The 21,740-nt window shown below is 35.2% G+C and overlaps 1 long non-coding RNA gene across 1 annotated transcript in view; it reads right to left on the minus strand.

Annotated features, from left to right (window-relative positions):
• Nucleotides 1–16,593: 16,593 nt before the first annotated feature.
• LOC138421089 (uncharacterized) overlaps nucleotides 16,594–21,740 on the minus strand; it is a 730,022-nt gene continuing 724,875 nt past the window's right edge. Inside the window, exon 3 of the long non-coding RNA XR_011249406.2 lies at nucleotides 16,594–16,718. This is a non-coding gene — a long non-coding RNA (uncharacterized lncRNA). The remainder of the gene's footprint in view (nucleotides 16,719–21,740) is intronic.

Here is a 21,740-nt window from a genome sequence, read left to right on the forward strand (position 1 = left end):
ATATGGATGTGTCTAGCAATATCATTCAAATATTGCAACACAATGTCTATTCTCAATTTTGAAGTGTAGTAAAACTTTTGAGATGACTAGAGAACACTCAGAGAAGGCAATGGCACCCCACTCTAGTACTCTTGTCTGGAAAATCCCATGGACGGAGGAGCCTGGTGGGCTGCAGTCCATGGGATCATGAAGATTCGGACACGACTGAGAGACTTCACTTTCACTTTTCACTTTCATGCATTGGAGAAGGAAATGGCAACCCACTCTAATGTTCTTGCCTGGAGAATTGGACAGAGGAGCCTGGTAGGCTGCCGTCTATGGGGTTGCACAAAGTCGGACACGACTGAAGCGACTTAGCAGCAGCAGAGAACACTATTAGACTATAGAAGAAGATTTAAAATAAAGCAGCCTCATTTTCACAAAAATGAAATGAGGACTCACAAAGAAAGAAATGAGGACTTGCCCAAATTCCCATGATTTGTGGCAAAGTTTAAAATAATACACAGCCCTCCTAATTCTAGTCTATGTCCCCAGCCCTGCCATGTGCTCTTTTACATTCTGAAGGGAATCATTTATGGAAATTCACAGGAATCTTGATTTAAAACAAGGTTTCACCAAACAGAATAACTTCACAGAATGCAATCACTTGAGTTTATGAAAAGACCATTTTTATAATCAGGTCTGTTTTGCTGCTATGAAAATAAATCTCAAGGGATGGAATCCAAAACAGATTAGGTTCTTGGCAATTTAAGCTCCGTAATGAGATTCCAGTGCATTATTTTCCCGCAATTCATCGCATTCATTTGACAATAACAACTGTTTGCTTCTTAAATACAGTATTCCATCATAGTTTGCCATCTTGGTGCTAATCTCTTTTTTGGTCTTTATTTCTACTGTTGGTTTCAATCTTCTCTTAGATGCTTCATCAACATAGCAGACAGAATATTCTTTCATTTTATCCTCTTTTTATCCTTCATGTCCAATAAGTGGAAAGTCTATTGGATGTATCCATATATTTTTTCTAACCTCCAACCTATTCTTTCCATTCTCAATTCTACCTATAACTATTCATCAATTGCTCATTTGGTAAACCCTGTTTTTAAACGTCCTATGTTATTATTAACAAAAACATGACAAAATAAAATGTAAAATTTATAAGTATTTCTTACGTAAAATTTCAGAAACATAGATTTAAGGATTAGAGGAAAAATTGTTATCATCTGATCTAGCAAGCCCTTTGATGCTAAAGTTATCTTTACATAATGATCATTTAGCTCATGCCTGGGAACTGGCAGACTCTCCTGAGATACAGTCAATTCTAAATATCACTGAGCAACACTGACTGCTTAGAATGATCTTATTAGACAAATTAGTTGTACTTCTCATCTGACTATACTTTGATTGGTTTGTCCCACTGAATTTCTTTAGAATAAGGGTGAGCTACTTATATACAACAAACTTTTAGCTATTTTAATATAGCAGTTGTTAGTATTAACCTTTGAAAAATCTGTATCTTGAGCTGACATTCTGCCCTATTTGCCATGTGATGATTCTTTCTTGCTATGGGAAATAATAAGCTGATGCATCGTACCAAGATATTAGGATCCTGAAAATGATACCTATGTATGATATAATAAAGGGGAAAATAGGTTATTTTTTTTCAAAGTTTTTGCATCTCATTTTATGCCATGAATGAGTATACTTACTTGTTAGGCAATATACAAAGGCAAGCTATCAATGTTCCAAATACAGAAGATAATCTACAATTGAAAGTCATTACTGTTAATCTGGATATAATAGGGGCAGATCAAATCAGTCTATAAATTATGACCAGAATCTAGACTCAAAGTTCAATTACCAAACAACAAACAAACAAGCAAAAACATTTTGCCTGCCCATCCTAAGACACCCGAATATTGGAGTTCTGAATATTTTATGCATTGGTTTACAAAAGTTATTCAATAATTAATTCAGGGAAGACATTGCAAGAGCGAAGTCTCCCCTGAATCTAGTAAAAAATTACCTTAAATATTAACTGAATCTTTTAAATTTAGTTCTCACTTCTTTAATCCATTTTTATCCTTCCTCTTATATTATGGTTTCAGTTTTTTTTCTTCATCACTTTGCTTCCCTCCACTGAACTTATTGTTTATCTAATTTCCACAATACAATCTAGCCTAGAACTGAACATAATACTACAGCCATTATTAACAAGTAGATCCAAAGTAGATCTAACCTCTCCCTTATTTTAGATACTGTCAATACAGCTGAAAATCACATTAGCTTCTTTTTGGTAAGCATATACCACTGCTGACTTACAATGAAATCTATAAATAATCACTGAATACTTGCAGGTCTAAACCCTTGCTGCTCTCTTCTTTCTTCCAGACTTTTTCAGTTGTAACCTACCTATTCACCCTGGTTACATTATTTCCCAAGCTCTAAAATCTATTTTCCATAAAGAACCAAGCATGATCTTTGAACATGTTATCAAGTTACATCTCTCCTCTGCTTAAAATGTGGTCTGATCATTGCCTATCCTACCCCTTATTATTCTTCTTGTTATATACTCTCTTCATTTATTTGGATTTTCTCCCTTCTTCCATACTGGTTCTTCTTCAAACCCAGTAAGTCTATTTCATCTTGATGGACTGACACTGCTGCTGAAACACTTTCATTCAGATATTCACCTGGTTTCCTTTTCCATATTTGTTATTTTCAAGTGATAGGACAAATGAGAGGTTAATATAAAATAATATTTTATATTATTCATGAAAAGCCTGGCTAAACATTTATCAATTATGTTCATCTTTTCAGAAAAACTAGTTCTTGGTTTCATTGATCTTTTCATTGTTTTCCAGTGTCTATTTTATTTATTCTTTGATCTTTATTATTTCCTTCCTTCTGCTGACTTTGGGTTTTGTGCTTTTTTCTAATTCCTTTAGATGCTATGTTTATTTCAGACTTTTCTTGTTTCTTGACTTAGGCCTGTACTGCTATAAGCTTCTGTATTAGACTTGTTTTTGCTGCATCCTGAAGATTCTAGGAGGCTTCTCATGTGGTATAATGGTAAAGAATCCACCTGCCAGTGCAGGGGATGCAAGAGATGGTGGTTGGATTGGGAGGATCCCCTGGAGGAGGAAATGGTAACCCACTCCAACATTTTAGCCTGGGAAATCCCATGGATCCTGGCAGGCTACAGTCCATGGGGCTGCAATGAGTTGGACATGACTGAATACAGAACACAACATAAAGATTTTAGGAAGTTGTGTTTCCATTTCCATTGTCCCCATGTATTTTCTTATTTCTTCTTTTATTTCTTCATTGACCCATTTTTTTTAAGTAACATGTTGCTTAGTCTCCACATGTACTACAAAGCTAAAAGAATCAAAACAACGTGGTACTGGCTCAAAAATAGACACATAGATCAATGGAATGATATACAGCCCCTGAAATAAATCCACACATTATGGTCAATTAATTGATGACAAGGGAGTGAAGAAGATGCAATGGAGAAACAACAGACTCTTAAATAAGTGATACTTGGAAAACTAGATGTCTATATTAAAAAGTGAGATTAAAATGTTTCTGCACATTATATATAAACATAGACTCAAAATAGATTAAAGACATAATTGTAATACCTGAAACCACAGAACTCCTAGAAGAGAAAATAGGCAGAAAATTCTCTGACATAAATTGTAGCAATATAGTTTGGATCTGTCTCCTAGGGAAAATTAATAAAAGCAAAAATAAAGAAATGGGACTTAATTAAACTGAAAAGATTTTGCACAGCAAAGGAAACCATCAACAAAACAAAAGGACAAACTACTGAACGATATAAAATATTTTCAAGTGATATGAAAAATATGGGGTTAATATCCAAAATATATAAACAGCTCTTACAACTCAATATTGGAAAAAAATGAAAAAAACTTGATTCAAAATGAGCAGAGGATTTGAAATGTTTACCAAAGAATATATAGAGATGGCTAACAGGCACTTGAAAAGATACTCAATGGTACTAAACATCAGAGAGATGCATTTCAAAACAAAAATGAGAAATCACCTCACACTTATCAAAATAACAAATATAAATGGGAATGGCGAAGGCATGGAAAAAAAGGACACTGCAGGTGGGGATATAAATTGGTATAGTCATTGTGGGAAATAGTATGGGGAATTCCTCAAAATACTAAAAGCAGAACTACCATATGATCCAGCAATTCCACTTCTGGGTATATATCTGAAGAAACAAAAACACTAAGTTAAAAATATGTATGCACTTCAGTGTTCATAGAAGCATTGTTTCAGTTGTCAAGACACGGAAACAGCATGTCCATCAAAGAAGATGTGGTCTGTGTATATACACACACAATGGAATATACACATACATACACACAATGGAATATCATTCAGCTAAAAAATAGTAGCATTCTGCCATTTGCAGTAACTTAGATGGATCTAGAGAGAATTATGGGCTTCCCTTGTGCCTCAGCTGGTAAACAATTCACCTGCAATGTGAGAGACCTGTGTTCAGTCCCTAGGTTGGGAAGATCCCCTGGAGAAGAGAAAGACTATCCACTCCAGTATTCTGGCCTGGAGAATTCCAAGGACCATAGAGTCTGTGGGGTTGCAAAGAGTTGGACATGACTGAGCAACTTTCAGAGAGAGTTATGCAGTGGAATAAGTCAGACAAAGTCAAATACTGTATATTATCACTTATTTGTGGACTCAAAACAAATTGCAAATGAATATATATAGCAAATCAGAAATAGTTTCACAGATATAGAGAACAAACTAACAGTTACTAGTAGGTAGAGGAAAGGGAGAATGGACAAGATTGGGGCATGGAATTAAGACACACAAACTACTATGTATAAAATAGATAAGCAACAAGGATATATTGTACCACACAGGGAAACATGGCCATTATGTTAAATGGAGTATACTCTATAAAAAATATGCATTCACTATATTACAAACCTAAACTTTGGCCACCTGATGCAAAGAACTGACTCATTGGAAAAGACCCTGATGCTGGGAAAGATTGAAGGCAGGAGGAGAAGTGGACAACAGAGGATGAGATGGTTGGATTGCATCAATGACTCAATGGACATGAGTTTGAGTAACTCCAGGAGTTGGCGATGGACAGGGAGGCCAGGCATGCTGTGGTCAATGGGGTCACAAAGAGTCGGACCTAACTGAGGAACTGAACTGAATTGATCTGAAACTGATATAATATTGTAAATCAATGATACCTCAATAAAAACATATATCCACACATCAGAATGATCAGGTTAGAATCCAAATTCATTCATGCCTTTTGTATGTTTCTTAACCAGAAATTAACCCAAAGCATAGCTTATGCCTCTCTTAATAGAAGAAACAAATCAAACAATTAATTGTTTCCTTTAATTCACTTAAAAATAGGTACCCATACTTATAGAAAGTATTATGCTAGATATTATGTATGGAACATCAAATAAAATATACTGCCTCTGTTTTATAGAGAAGATGGCCTTATAATTTTTATTTAAACATGTAAAATCACAATCACAAAGTATGCAAGTATTTATCTCAAATCATCACCATCTGGATGGTTCCACCATACTTTAAACCCACAGTCACTTAAGGTCATGCTGCAACCTAGACACCATCATAAACAGATCATTAGGAATAGTTAAGTTCTCTGAAAAATTTCAGTGTTAAAACAACACTGAAAATTAGAATGGAAAGTATTTGTTTTTCAAATGGATAGAAAAAAATCATTGTTTTTGACACTTCTACCAAATAAATATTTCTAAATATAGGAGCTGACCAAATTTCAATAAATCTGCAGTTAATTTGATTAGCTATTAAAAATAAGATATACCCAAGAGCCAAAATAAACATAAGACTATATAGCACTTAACCCTTTTTCATTCTCAACAACTAGTCATGTGTGTTATATTTTCAGAATTTGTATCGTGATAAACCTAAACAGTTTATTTAAAATTAAGGAGAACAGAAATTTTTCCTTCCATTTCTTCTATATCTCAAGTGTGTCCAGCTTGCCTTGGTACTCAGTGAATTTAGCTCTTTCTCCATTTTACAGACAGAATTTATCTGTATATGAAGCAAAGAGATGCAAAAAAGTAGCTGCTTTCTTATTAACTACTGCACAGGTATAGCTCCCCTGAAGCCCATGCTAAGAGGTAAGATAATCTCTGTCAAAAATAAACATATTTCAGTGTTGTATTACCATGGTACAAATTTATCTCTGTGTAAAAAATGATATTGTGAACAACTGTATACATGTTCCTGTGAGTACTTGATACAAAACACATTTTTTGATCATTGTACATGATTAATTTTCTATTAGCAAATATTTATCATTGTTGAAATAATAATGCCAGTCCAGTTTAAGAAGCATTAGGTAATTTTTATGGTACTGTCTAGATTAAAACATACTTTGATGTATATTGCTTTCTCCTTAACCAAAATCCAGTGGAAAAATATTTTTAATATAGTTTATGTAAGATGAATAACATTTAGATGACCTAATAAATTAGTTAATACTCTGTTTAATCTCAAAAATACTGAACACATTTATTAATATTTATTCTCATTTCTCGAGGATGCTGAATCTGGCTTTTTTTAGTTGATGGTTTAATTTTATATCACTCCGGGAATTGCTGACAATTTTAGATAACTTTTAACATTTTCTTTGTCTTTAAGATTAAAATAACAAATAAAATTCTCTAAATTAAGAGACAGTTACCCCTCACCTGCCACCCACCACCTTGCTCACAAGGAGAAATTAAATTGTATTCTGATTAATTACACATCTAATACCACCAGTGCACAGCTGATAAGTGTCAGCTTGGTTTCCTGCACTGAGGTAGGCTCTGTTATCATCATGACTTCCTGGGGGACCAATTCAATGTGCACATGCATAATTTCAAAATGATCACAGAGGAACTATAATCCATTTCTCTTTCTCAACTGCCATAGGCCAGTCAGACTTAATATTATCAGGCACCTGTTTTCAGTAACACTTTTGTTTTCATATTTCTTTTAAAGTTCTTAGGCAGCACTTGCTGGCAGTGACAAAGTTCTGTGCTATTTACCACACTGCCAGTAAGAAGAAGAAGAGTATTTATATAACCTTATCAACGACAGACATTCTCTGTTCAATAGTGTATCATCCTTGTGGCAGAAAGAACAGACTGTCACCTTCCCAATAAAATGGATTTAACCCAACGGAGGAGAATGGGGTCAAAGTAGAGAAAAAAAAAAAAAAAGCTTTATTTGAGAGACCTGTTTTTTAATTAATTCATTTTTTATTGAAGGATAATTGCTTTATAGAATTTTGCTGTTTCCTGTAGAGAGTTCATTTTTTAAAGCAATACAGCTTATATCAAAAGGATCTGAAAGTAATCCAGGGAAAGTAACTAGATGTACTTATGTAGGAGGTCAGCTCAGCTTTGAGCAACTGGATTTCCCCTTTTGCCTCACCTTCATGTTACCTATCATGTTGAAAGCATTGCTGTAGGAGGCAGCTTTCTCATTATTCTCCCACTGGTTATCATATATGTGATGTTGGGCATATCCCTATGTTGAAGCTTATCCCTATTGAGAGTGAATGATATCTTACTTGCCCAAGTACAAGGGATTGGACCTCATGATCTCCAAGTTATTTTTTAATTTAAAGATTTATAAATGCAGTAAGATGAATACAATTTTAAATTTAGAAGATACAAAGATATGTTTAGCTTTGATAAATCAAATTATATATTAAGTCTATAACTTTCACAGAAATATATAAATAGACTTGTGATGTTAACAAATATATGCTAGTATTGGAGAGTACAAAAACATTTTTCAAAAATCTTCAAACAAAAGAATATGTGTTAATGAGTCTAAGAATAGCTGCTTTCAATTAGAATTATTCTAATGATACATATTAAAAATAAATATTTGTATATGACATGTTTTACATGGACAATCTCCCCTTATCTCAGCGTCCTATCAGACCATTCCATTACAATTCACATAAAGAAATCTATTTGCAATAAATATCATTGTAATAGATTTCCCCAACTGTTAAACATTTAAAATGAAATTAAAATAATTACTAGTCACATTTCAAAAGGAATGTAGTGATTATGAAATCCATTGAATAGACTATTCCACATAACAGAGCAGAAAAATTAAGCCCTTTAGCTTTTGTTGCTATTGTTTATTTCTTTCAACATGGAGATTTGAATGAAAAGCAATTTACAAAGAACTCTGGGATGTCAGTCAAGTTGCTTGTAAATCCGAAACCTTACTGTCTCCTCCAATCCTATCTCTACACATATTTGGAAGATGGTATATCTTTGAAGAAGCACTTTTAGAAAATACAACGACATGGATTTTGGCACAGTGAGGTTGAAATGTTGATGTTTCTTGTCACACGTATATTCATAACTAGGATTTAGTAATTAGGATTCCTCCCTCGAATGATTTCACACACTCTATCCTGAAAAGCTTAAATTTTACTGTAATTAATTAATTTCATATTGATAAACACAGTTTGATCTTTAAAGCTTTTTTAAGCTCAGCTAATGAGGTTATTAGATCACAGTGCTTGCACTGTGACTGTTTCAGAAATAAAGATACAAAGAGATTCCTTTTTATTTACTGTTGACTAATACAAGATTATTATTATTAAACATTCACAGATTAAAACATTCACAGATATCAATAAATATGAGGTAGAAATGAAGGCTAGGTATGGTTATTTTTACTGTCTTATGCACACTTAAAACCACTTTGCTGAGGTATGACTGATATATCAGTTCAGTTCAGTTCAGTTCAGTCACTCAGTCGTGTCTGACTCTTTGTGTTCCCATGAATCGCAGCATGCCAAGCCTCCCTGTCCATCACCAACTCCGGAATTCACCCAAACTCATGTCCATTGAGTCTGTGATGTCATCCAACTATTTCATCCTCTGTTGTCCCCTTCTCCTGCCCCTAATCGCTCCCAGCATCAGGGTCTTTTCCAATGAGTCAACTCTTCACATGAGGTGGCCAAAGTATTGGAGTTTCAGCCTCAGCATCAGTCCTTCCAATGAACACCCAGAACTGGTCTTCATTAGGATGGACTGGTTGGATCTCCTTGTAGTCCAAGGGACTCGCAAGAGTCACCTCCAGCACCACAGTTCAAAAGCATCAATTCTTCGGCGCTCAGGTTTCCTCACAGTCAAACTCACATCCATACATTATCACTAGAAAAACCACAGCCTTGACTAGACGGACCTTCGTTGGCAAAATAATACACTTCCAAGGAGTAAGTGTCTTTTAATTTCATGGCTGCAATCACCATCTGCAGTGATTTTGGAGCCCCCCCAAAATAAAGTCTGACACTGTTTCCACTGTTTCCCCATCTATTTCCCATGAAGTGATGGGACCGGATGCCATGATCTTAGTTTTCTAAATGTTGAGCTTTAAGCCAACTTTTTCACTCTCCTCTTTCACTTTCATCAAGAGGCTTTTTAGTTCCTCTTCACTTTCTGCCATAAGGGTGGTGTCATCTGCATATCTGAGGTTATTGATATTTCTCCCAGTAATCTTGATTCCAGCTGGTGCACTTCCAGCCCAGCATTTCTCGTGATGTACTCTGCATATAAGTTAAATAAGCAGGGTGACAATATACAGCCTTGATGTACTCCTTTTCCTATTTGGAACCAGTCTGTTGTTCCATGTCCAGATCTAACTGTTGCTTCCTGACCTGCATATAGGTTTCTCAAGAGGCAGTTCAGGTGGTCTGGTATTCCCATCTCTTTCAGAATTTTCCACAGTTTATTGTGATCCACACAGTGAAAGGCTTTGGCATATAAGCTGTAAATATTTAGGGCATACAAATTGATGAGTATGCAATAAGTAAATACCCATGAAATCACCACCATCTATGCCATAAACATATCTATCACCTCCAAAAGTTTTCTCCTGCCATCTTTATATTGTATTATTATTGTTTTTAATGTTGGTATTACTGTTATTTTGTGTGTGTGTGTGTGTGTGGTAAGAGTACTTAAGATATATCCTCTTGGCAAATTCTTAAAGCATACCACTTACATGAGTAATCTAAAATAGTCAAAGTTATACAATCAGAGTAGAATGGTAGTAAGCAAGAGCTGGAGAGAGTGGGGGAAACAGGAAGTACTGGGCAAAGGGTACAAAGTTTCAATTATACAACATGCATCTTTAGAGATCTACTATCCAGCATAGTGCCTATAGTTAGTGATACGGTATTGAATATTGTTCACAATATGCTTTTACAGCTACTGTCTTCAAGAGATCAAGTCTACTTTTCTACCCCATGAATCTGGTCTTGGCCCACGCGATTTAATTCAGTCAATGAGGCATTAGTAAACATGACACAGTGGTTTGAAATATGCTTGCAAATTAGATGGTGTCCTATAGTCTACACCACGGAATGATCAGATGCGTGAGCAGGTTATTCACACTGCCTTTCTAGGAGCCAATCATCGGCAACATGGCTGAGACCACAAATGACACCATCCAATCCTATTCTTGTGACCCTCTTGGAGACTAGAGAAATCAGCTGAACCTGCCCAAACCAGAAGAAACATCAAGCTGACTTTCAGAACTGTGAAAAAGAATATTTCTGAAGTTTTTGTGTTGTTGTTGTCATTAAGTTCATAAATTTAAGGGTGGTTTTTAATGGAGTCAAACCTGGAGAAGGGCATGACAACCTACTCCAGTATTCTTGTCTGGAGAATTCCACGGACAGAGGAGCGTGGCAGGCTCCAGTCCATAGGGTTGGAAAGAGTCGGACATGACTGAGCGACTAACATTTTCACTTTCAAAGCTAATTAGTGCACTCTACAATAAATGCATATGTAATATACTATGTGGATTGAATTTCTGTAACCAGCAGTTCTCTAGTCTTAAAACACACACCCATAAATGTACAGATTTAATTCACTCCTTCCTGAACTTCTCTGTTCCAAGTTATCTGTCATTTTTTTCCTCTTTTTCTTCCTCAGTTCAGCCTCTCAGAAAACAAAATTAATAGTAATTATCTAATTTTCCTCCTGTACAAATCATTTCATATCTTGTTATTATAAGAGATTATCCCACTACTTTGTTAAAGATAACTTTCATTAGCATTAAAAAGGAAATGGTTTTAATGCAATCTGATGTAACCTTCCTACAGCATTGCCACTGCTGACCACTCTGTCTCTGAATCTGGTCCATTATCACTTTCCTAGCGTGCATATGCGGAGAAGGCGATGGCATCCCACTCCACTACTCTTGCCTGGAAAATCCCATGGATGGAAAAGCCTGGTAGGCTACAGTCCATGGTGTCACAAAGAGTCGGACACGACTGAGCGACCTCACTTTCACTTTTCATTTTCATCCATTGGAGAAGGAAATGGCAACCCACTCCAGTGTTCTTGCCTGGAGAATCCCAGGGATGGTGGAGCCTGGTGGGCTGCCGTCCATGGGGTCGCACAAAGTTGGACACGACTGAGGCGACTTAGCAGCAGCAGCAGCAGCAGCAGCAGCGTGCATATGTGTTCAGTCGCTTCAGTCATGTCCGACTCTCTGCATCCCTGTGGACTGTAGCCCGCCAGGCTCCTCTGTCCATGGGATTCTCCAGGCAGGACTATTGGAGTGGGTTTCCCTGACCTCCTCCAGCAGATTTTCTCCACGCAACGATGGAACCTGTGGTCTTCTGCATTGCAGCAGGATTCTTGACTGCTTAGCCACTGGGAAGCCATCACACTTTAGAGTTTCCTCCAACTCACCCTCTATCCATTTCAACCTACTCCTTCTCTTGCCTCTTTAGTGCATGCTTCTCAGAAGTTTTTCCTTGCCTTAGGACTCCTCGTTATCTTCACAACCCTTGGGTGATTATTTTCCTTCCCAGAGCTTCAGTTTCATCCACACTTAACTTTTAGCTCAGTCGTCTTTCTTAAAAATCTCCATCTGAGTATGTCACAGATACTTGAAGCTCAACACATGCATTACTTAGTTCAGTATTTCCTCGCTAAACTGCACTCCCTTTTTAATTAGTACCCAAGCAAATGGCAAGATCATCTACTCCATAAGCAAAGAACCTTAACTATTTCTTTTAATACAAAAAATTAATCATTTACCAACTTCTATATATTTTATTGCCAAAAAATTTTGAATCTCTCATTTCCTGTTGATGCCCTTCACTACTGTCTTATTTGGGGTTCTAGTCATATCAATATTTTGTCTAGATCAAACATTTAGAATGCAATTCTTAGTCCATTTTTTTCTTAAATTCATAACCAGTTTTCCTGTTTATTAATATCTTATATTAATATTGTACATTTGTTACAAATAATAGACTGGTATTGATATCTTACTTTTAACTGAAGTACATCTTTATTCAGATTTCCTTGGTTTTTATATATTTTTTTTCTTTTGCAGAATCCTATCCAGGCTCACTTATTTATTATGCTTCCTTAGCCTTCCTTTCTGTGACAGTTTCTCCAATATCCCTAGTTTTTTTATGATTTTGAAAATGTTGACGAGCATGGTCCAAGTGTTTCATAGAATGAAAAAAATGGGATTTTTATGATATTTTTTTCATAGTCAGACTAGAGTCACATGCTTTAAGAAGGAAAACCACAGAAAGGAGGTGCCATCCTCATTACATTATATCCAGTATAAATGCTATTTCTTCTGATACTGGCCTTACTCATTACTGGGTTGATATAGTTCTTATCAGTTTCCTCCACTGTAAAGCTACTTTTTTAATTCCTCTTTTCCATTCTGTACATTTTGGAAACAACTCACTATGTGCAGTCCACAGTTAAAGAAGGGCGAGTTACATTCCAGCTCCTTGAGAACATAGCATCTACATAAATTATTGAAATTTACCTACATGGGAATCTTGTCTATTCTTTTAATTATTCAATCACTTATTTATATCAATATGACAGTTATTAGATATATATATGGCTATAAATACATAGCTATATATATATACATGGTTATAAATACTTGTGATATGTAGCCATTTGTATCTACATTAAGCTAAGCATGAGTTCATACTGAAGTCACCCAACTCTAAACCATTATCACTTGGATCATTCCAGCCTTCTTCTTTTGCTCATTGGTGATCTCTCACATCAACAATGAGACAATTGGCTCCCACCATCCATCATCCATTGACTTAATTGTTCAACTCCATGCATGAGCTTTTAGAGTTGCTAACACAGAGAAATAGCATTCTTAACTAGAGTACAGTCTCAAAAACAGTTCGTTTGAAAGTTATGTGGATCAGTCTCATTTTCCCCCCTACTCTCCTAAGCAGAGGTTGCTTCATACATTTGGAATGCATTTGTAATAGAATTTTTGTTATACTCTGCATTTCATCCTGAGATCCTCTAACCTCCTAAATTATTATTATTATTAAATTCATTTATTTTTTATTGAAGGATAGTTGATTTATAGAGTTTTGTTATTTTCTATCAACCTCAACATGAATCTGCCATAGGTATACATATATCCCCTTCCTTTTGAACCTCCCTCCCATTTCTCTCCCCATCCCACCCCTCTAAGTTGATACAGAGCCCCTGTTTGAGTTTCCTGAGCCATACAGCAAATTCCCATTGGCTATCTATTTTACATATGGTAATGTAAGTTTCCATGTTACTCTCTCCATGCATCTCACCCTCTCCTCCCCTCTCTCCATGTCCATTAGTCTATGTCTGTTTCTCCACTGTTGCCCTATAAATAAATTCTGCAGTACCGTTTTTCTAGATTCCATATATATGTGTTAGAATATAATATTGTCTTTCTCTTTCTGACTCACTTCACTCTGTATAATAGGTTCTAGGTTCACCCACCTCATTGGAACTGACTCAAATGCATACCTTTTTATGGCTGAGTGATATTCCAGTGTGTATAACATAAATCAAAGCAAGATCCTCTATAACCCACTTCCTAGAGTAATGGAAATAAAAACAAAAGTAAAGAAGTGGGACTTGATTAAACTTAAAAGCTTTTGCACAGCAAAGGAAACTATAAGCAAGGTGAAAAGACAACCCTCAGGATGGGAGAAAATGATAGCAAATGAAACAACTGACAAAGGTTTAATTGCCAAAATAAAACAAGCAGCTCACACAACTCAATACCAGAACAATAAGCAACACAATCAAAAAGTGGGAAAAAGACCTAAACAGACATTTCTCTGAAGAAGACATACAGATGGCTAACAAACACGTGAAAAATGCTCAACATTGCTCATTATTGGAGAAATGCAAATCAAAACTACAATGAGATATTTTTAAAAATTATGCACATTAAGGTTTCCTTTGTGTTATAAGTACTATTGGTTTTGATAAATGTGTGTTACTTTCCCACCATTACGGTATCACACAAAATAGTCTTCCCAAGCTGAAAATGCCTGTGCTTCCTTTACTTATTTAGTGATCCTCTGACCCCAAGCCCTGGAAATCGCTGATCTATGCACTCTTTCTAGTCTTTCCCTTTCAAAAGATCATATATAAAAAAGAAACATACAGTGTGTAACCTATTCAGACTGGTTTCTTTCACTTAGCAATATGCATATAATATTCATTCATGTGTTTGCATGAGTTGACAATTCATTTATTTTTATTACTGAGTAAATAGCATTATATACAATTTCTACACTTCATTAACTTATTGAAGGGCATCTTGGTTATTTCCAGGTTTGATGATGATTATTAAAGTTTCTGTAAACTTTTTGTGTGTGGGTATTTTGTGTGCCATCAATTTTAAAATCAGTTAGGTAAATCTCTGGTAGTTCAGTTGCTTCATTAGAGGTAAAACTATTTAGGTTTGTAAACACTGCCATACTGTCTCCCAAAGTGGCTGTCCCATTTTGCCTCCCTACCAGTAATTAACAAAGTTCATGTTTTCTTCATCCTCAAGAGCAACTGGCACTGTTTTTTTCTGGATCTTAGCCATTCTGATATGCATAATGGTATCTTATTATTGTTTCAATTATGAGTGTATTTTTAATATGAAGTTGTATATCCCTATGAAAGCTGTCAAATTTTCGTTGCTCCAATAGCCAGTTTTTAAACCTAAGGTTGTGTAAGAGTTTTATATTTCCTACTTAAACACAGAAAAGATACTCCATGTATTAAAAAACGAATAAATAGAACAAAGAGAAAATGCAATCTGGGTCTTATTTTTTACATCAGTTTTGTTGGTTCAAATAACATGATCAACATAAAATATGCTTATGACCTTGATAACCTACATTATCTGTAATAATAACCAAGTTACCATGCAAAATATGTCTTGTAATATGATACTCAAACAGATAACCAGGGGAAAAAAATAAAGAATAATAATAAAAGAATAATAAATACTTAGCATAAATATTGCCAAGTAACAAGCATTAATAAGGGTTGTACTTCTAGAATAATTTGTTTAAATAAGAAGGTGAAGGTGAAAGAAAGGTTTTGAAAATAATTATCTTTGATAAGGTATCCTTTCAAGTATCTAATCAGTTTTATTCAAACAGCAGATAAATTCATGTTTTAAAAATAACTAATATATATATAAATGCTTCATAGTAAATGCAGATGATTAAAGATCAAATCTTATGTAAAAATTAGAAATGGCCTTTGTTTTTGACATTTTTGTCTTCTCTATAATATTTGAATAGCAACTTACCTCCAAGCTCAGCCTCATTTCACTGGAAAGAACAGCACCTAGATTCCATTATGAGCTGCAAATCTAGCCATCTGGCCATCAGGGACACAACCTCAGGCTGACAGATTTTGTCTTTCCATGACTAAGATAAAATACTTACTTTGAAATCACAGTTTATTGTTGGGGGATAAGTTGGGTCAGTGCATGAAAATAAAACTTTGGAGTTATATTACAATCTATCACTCTTCCTCCATCTGGCATCATCATTTTATTATTTATTAATAAAAACATTGGATACCAGTTAAAATTACAATTTTGATAAAATAACATATTGCATGGAACATACTAGAACTAAAGCAATTATTTGCTGTTTATTCGAAATTCAATCTTTAGCTGAGTATGTTTTATTTCATCTTCTAAATCCACCCCCATTTCTCTCAGTTACTTCATCAGTTCAAGAGGAGAATGGTATTGACAAGAGGAAAGGGAGACCAGATCATCAGAAAAGAAGATAATACTGCACAGAAAGAACCTCATAGGATATAGTATTTAAAGATTCCATATCTTTTGTAAATAACTATAATCATGATGGACCAGGGTGTTCATTTACACTTTTAATGTCTGAAACCGTTCACTTATTTCTCGTGTTTTCACAATTGTCTCTACCCATGTTTTATAATGATGGTTTAGGTTGTAAATTAAAGTCAATAAGATGGGATGGATACTCATTTAACTATATGACATTTTTCTACATACCTTATTATATGTGCAGTGCTAACAGAAGTTTAAGAGTTGCTTTATCTTCTTTCGTTGTAAAGGGTGAATCATGATATAAGTTTAAATGAACACCCGAGGCTGTATTTAATGAAGACCTTTATATTTTTATTTGATACATAAGGCAGGCTTTTTTACCTGAAAGACACCCAGTGACTGACAGAAACAGAATAAGTTTCCAAGAGGAAGCCATCCTTGGTGACTAGGATTGCCTGTGTCCCAGTGTATTTAGCAGCTCTGATGTTTCTTCATTAAAAAATGTCCTGTTGAGACAGATAATACTTTTCAAAAATTGAGAAAAGAAAATAAACGTATAAAAAGACAAACAAATAGAAACCAAAATATTTGTAATAAAGTGATAAATAACTTTCATTGCCAAGGTCAGATTAATATATACTTGTGTATTGACAACAATAATAAAATTTCCATTAAAATGAATGCACAACACAAAAACTTTGGAAAAGTGATAAACCTTCCCTATCACCTTTATTTATATTGAATACTCCCTCACAGATAATAAAAACATCAGGTTCTAATGGGGATGATTTTTTCTCACAGGAAATGTATAATAGCTATATTTATTATGTTAGACAAATTACTGAAGTAGAAAAATAGGGCAGAAGAACCAGTTACATTAATATATACTCCTCTCCTCTAGAACATAACTAATGATCAGTTAAGCAAGTGATTTTACATATTGTGTCTGTAGCTCATCAAAACCTCCACAGGAAATTTTTTTCTTTTAATTATTAATGTCAACTGCCTTTGTTTATAACTCCTGTGATTATCTGTACTGTACTATAGTTCCCTCTTTTTGTGAGTTATTTTCTCAGCATCCTTTGCTAGCCAGAATATAAGGGAAACAGGGATTTTCATGAATATTTAACGCTTTCTGTCTAATGCCATTTTTATAACAATAACTAGTATAGCACATTAATATTTCCTTTATCTGTCGTTAAACACACAATAAACATGAAACTACAAAATTCCAGCATAGAACTTAATACTCAAAAACTTGAAAATGTGCACTAGAAACTCTTATAATAGACAAGCAATGTCTGAGTTTTCAGGTGTCAGTTATTAGTGTCCTTGGCCAAAAGCAACTAAATTGAGAAATAATTGTGCAGTGTGTTGATTTTAAATAACAACTGCTTCTTTGCAACTGGTTCTTCCCAATAGACTTAGAATTGCAGGTCATCTCTTTCATTCAGGAAACATCTTAAAAATATAGAAAAGCATTTTTCCCCTAGTTAGGTCAATTCAATATAGACAGACCGAAAGAGGGAAATCTCATTAGTGAGTCTTCTACTCAAATGTTGGTTTCATTTCATTTATATTTTAAAATATAAGCCTTCAAAATCTACTTTAATCACAAGGTGAGGGATCACTAATGGAGAAAAAAGCTAATGAGTTATAAGACTTGCTTCATAGACACCTTCTTCAAAAAGATACTTTTCATCATTTTCTTTCCAAGTAAACATCAGAAATAAATACAGTTTGAAGCACAAAATGGCCTTATCGTTAATTTTTACAGTTTAAAATATTTTCATTATTTATACACTGCTTTTTACCAGGAAGGAAAGAAGAAAGTCAGCACTTCACACATAATAGAGATTTAAAGTTGTTGGAATAACAATTATGGGTTATGAAAACTGCATATTTAAATTAGTGAATTATTAATCCATGACAAAGTAGGTCTTTATCAAATTGTGAGAGTTCTGAGATATTAATACAGTTTTGCTTATTTTGATGAGCTCAGTCCACATCTTCTCTATTTACAATCTTTTCTGATGTCTTAGGCCTTCCATTGTGGCTAAGCTGGCAAAGAATCTGCCTGCAATTCAGAAGACCTGGGTTCGATCCCTGGGTTGGGAAGATCTTCTGGAGAAGGTAAAGGCTACCCACTCCTGTATTCTGGCCTGGAGAATTCCGTGGACTGTATAGTCCATGGGGTCACAAAGAGTCAGAAACGACTGAGCGACTTTCACTCTGATGTCTTATTCCTCATCAAAATGCAAATATTTTCAGAGAATTTATATGCTGTACACTGCAAATGTCAAAGAGAAAACACACATCCATACATACATGGCCACACACCACCCCTTACACATACACAGAACCACGGGCTATGAGGCAAATAAGGGCTTCTCTGGTGTCTCAGTGGTAAAGAACCTACTGGCTAATGCAGGAGATGCAGGTTTGATCCCTGGGTCAGGAAGATTCCCTGGAGAAGGAAATCACAACCCACTCCAGTATTCTTGCCTGGAGAATCCCATGGACAGAGAAGCCTTGTGGGCTACAGTCATTGGAGTTGCAAAGAATTGAACATGACTTAGCAACTGAATAACAACATGAGGCAAATAAGCAGGGCAATGCAAGTGGAGCATAGATGCAGAGCCATCAAAAGAGAAATACATTGGTAAGGACAGCAGGAGCTGGGAATAGCGCAGAAGTGTACAACAAAAATTCAAGAAGATATTGAGCTTAGACACATGTCTTACTTTTGCGTGGGTCAGAAATAAGCACACAGATGAATAAATCAGTATCAGACAGTGATTCACACTGTGAGAAAATCAACAGTGTGAAGGGACAGTGAAAGGGCAGAGGATAGAGGTTATTGTTGTAAGGGTTCATGGAAGGCAGTTCTGATAGATGACATTTAGGTTCGGTTTTCATTTTCAACATGGCATTATAGAAAAATCCTTATATTCCAGGCACATTTTTAAGTTCTCAAATAAGAATGGTGAATTTTATAACTAAAATAATACATTTTATGTTAAAATTTCTTCAGAGAAAAATATCCTGTGTTTGTGTGTGTGGTTGTGTGTGTGTATTCATTTTCAAACCTCAATGCTTGGTCTTTGGGGCTTAAACACAAAAAATAATAGTTCTTCAAAAGCTGTTCTTTTTTAAGATGCCTAACTGACAGTCTCTTTTTGCTTGCTTGCTTTCTTCTCACTCTGTTTCTCAAGTAAAATAAAAAGTAAATGAAATAATCTGAAATAAGTTTGTATATGCTTCTCTGGAAAACACATTTATTCCATGTATTTAATAAAATACTTGTATCAAGGTAATAAAATAATGTAAATAATCAGACATACATTAAGGGCCTACTACATGACAAGTTAAATTATAATCAGTTAATAAATGTTACTAAACTATATGGGAAATAGATGCGGGAACAGTAGAAACAGTGTCAGACTTTATTTTTTGGGGCTCCAAAATCGCTGCAGATGGTGACTAGAGCCATGAAATTAAAAGACACTTACTCCTTGGAAGAAAAGTTATGAACAACCTAGATAGCATATTGAAAAGTAGAGACATTACTTTGCCAACAACGGTCCATCTAGTCAAGGCTATTGTTTTTCCAGTGGTCGTGTATGGATGTGAGAGTTGGACTGTGAAGAAAGCTGAGTGCTGAAGAATTGATGCTTTTGAACTGTGGTGTTGGAGAAGACTCTTGAGAGTCGCTTGGACTGCAAGGAGATCCAACCAGTCCATTCTGAAGGAGATCAACCCTGGGATTTCTTTGGAAGGAATGATGCTAAAGCTGAAACTCCAGTACTTTGGCCACCTCATGCGAAGAGTTGACTCACTGGAAAAGACTCTGATGCTGGGAGGGATTGGGGACAGGAGGAGAAGGGGACGACAGAGGATGAGATGGCTGGATGGCATCACCGACTCTATGGATGTGAGTCTGAGTGAACTCTGGGAGTTGGTGATGGACAGGGAGGCCTGGCGTGCTGCGATTCACAGGGTTGCAAACAGTCAGACACAACTGAGCAACTGAACTGAACGAAACTGAAAGCATATTAGGATATATATTTTAGAAATACCTTAATGGAAACTGACAGTTGCACATTAAATTGTTTTTTATCAAGATTGAAGAGTCATAAATAATAAGGTACATATGACTATTTGGATATTTTCTTTTAAACACACTTTTTAAAATAGGTTATTTCAATGTTTATTACACATACATATTTTCATTTGTGATATTCAAATAAAATGTATGAAATGACATGTTCCTTTGCATTTTTTCCTAATCTAATGCAAATATTTGCAGGTGAAGTAAAAATAAGTAGATCATTGTACTAGTATTAGGTCATCACATATGCATTGTCCAGTTGAACGCATAGGCAAGTATTTAAAAACATCACGGTTTCATTGGAGTCTGAAATAGGATTGCTAAACATACGTTATATAAAAATAAATCAAGTGACAGTATGCTGCCACATGAAGGCAAGCTAGCTTTTCTTCTTACAGACACATATAGGAAATTACCTAGTTAACGGCCTGTGTATGTGTGTGTGCATAAAGAGAGGAAGATATTGAGAGAGAGATTTCTATCAATGTCTACCAATCTCTCTCCTTTACAGCAAAGGTTTCGTTCAGTTTGACCTCTGACTGGTTATTCACACAGCAGTCAGAATCATATTTTCAAACATAAATCAAGCTACATAATTCCCCTGTTTCAGTGGTTTATTCTTAAAATAAAATTCAAAATTCCTCATATAGCATTCAAGGTCAAATCCAATTTGGCCTCTGCCTAACTTGCTGATTTCACCTTTGGGCATCCTACCAGGCTGACTTTCTTGCTGAACTTTATTTATGCCTTGTCCACACAGTTTCCTTTCCCTGGACACCTCCACCATCAGTTCTTTCCAGACTGAACAGTTTTAAGTCAGTGAAGACTCTGGCTCTCAGGTCTTTCTTGATCCCCTTAAAATAGCCACCCCTTGCTTCCTGTCAGCCCTGTCACTGGCTTTCTTTACATTGCCCTTACTTTATTTTTCTTCTTACCAATCATTAATGCTTAAAATTATTATATTTATTTACTTTTAAATTATCTTTTTCTCCTACCGGAATGTGATATCAATGAAAGCAAGACTTTTTTTTTTTTCTCATTCATCTTTGTAAACCCAGCATCTAGAAGAGAATCTGGTTGGTTTTAGTAGATACTGTTACTGTTTTGAATAATCATCATTAAATAAACTGGAACCTCTACTGAGTAAATAATTTGGCACACGCTTATACGAGTAGAAAAATTATTATACCCTAAATTTCCATAATACTAACAACAGCTACCATGTATGAAACCTCATGTTTGAGGCATCATATCATGGTCTTTACTTACACAGCCTCTATTAATTAACTTGACAATAGTTATTGATTAAGATAACTTGCCCAAGATCATACAAGTAGTAAAAGTCAGAACTGCTTTCAAGCTGCTACATCATCTTTTACAGAATTCCCCAGCTATTTCTACAAAAGTCTGAAGAAAC

The sequence above is a fragment of the Ovis canadensis genome, chromosome 15 (genome assembly GCF_042477335.2).
Source record: "Ovis canadensis isolate MfBH-ARS-UI-01 breed Bighorn chromosome 15, ARS-UI_OviCan_v2, whole genome shotgun sequence".
In the NCBI taxonomy this organism is placed as follows: Eukaryota; Metazoa; Chordata; class Mammalia; order Artiodactyla; family Bovidae; genus Ovis; species Ovis canadensis.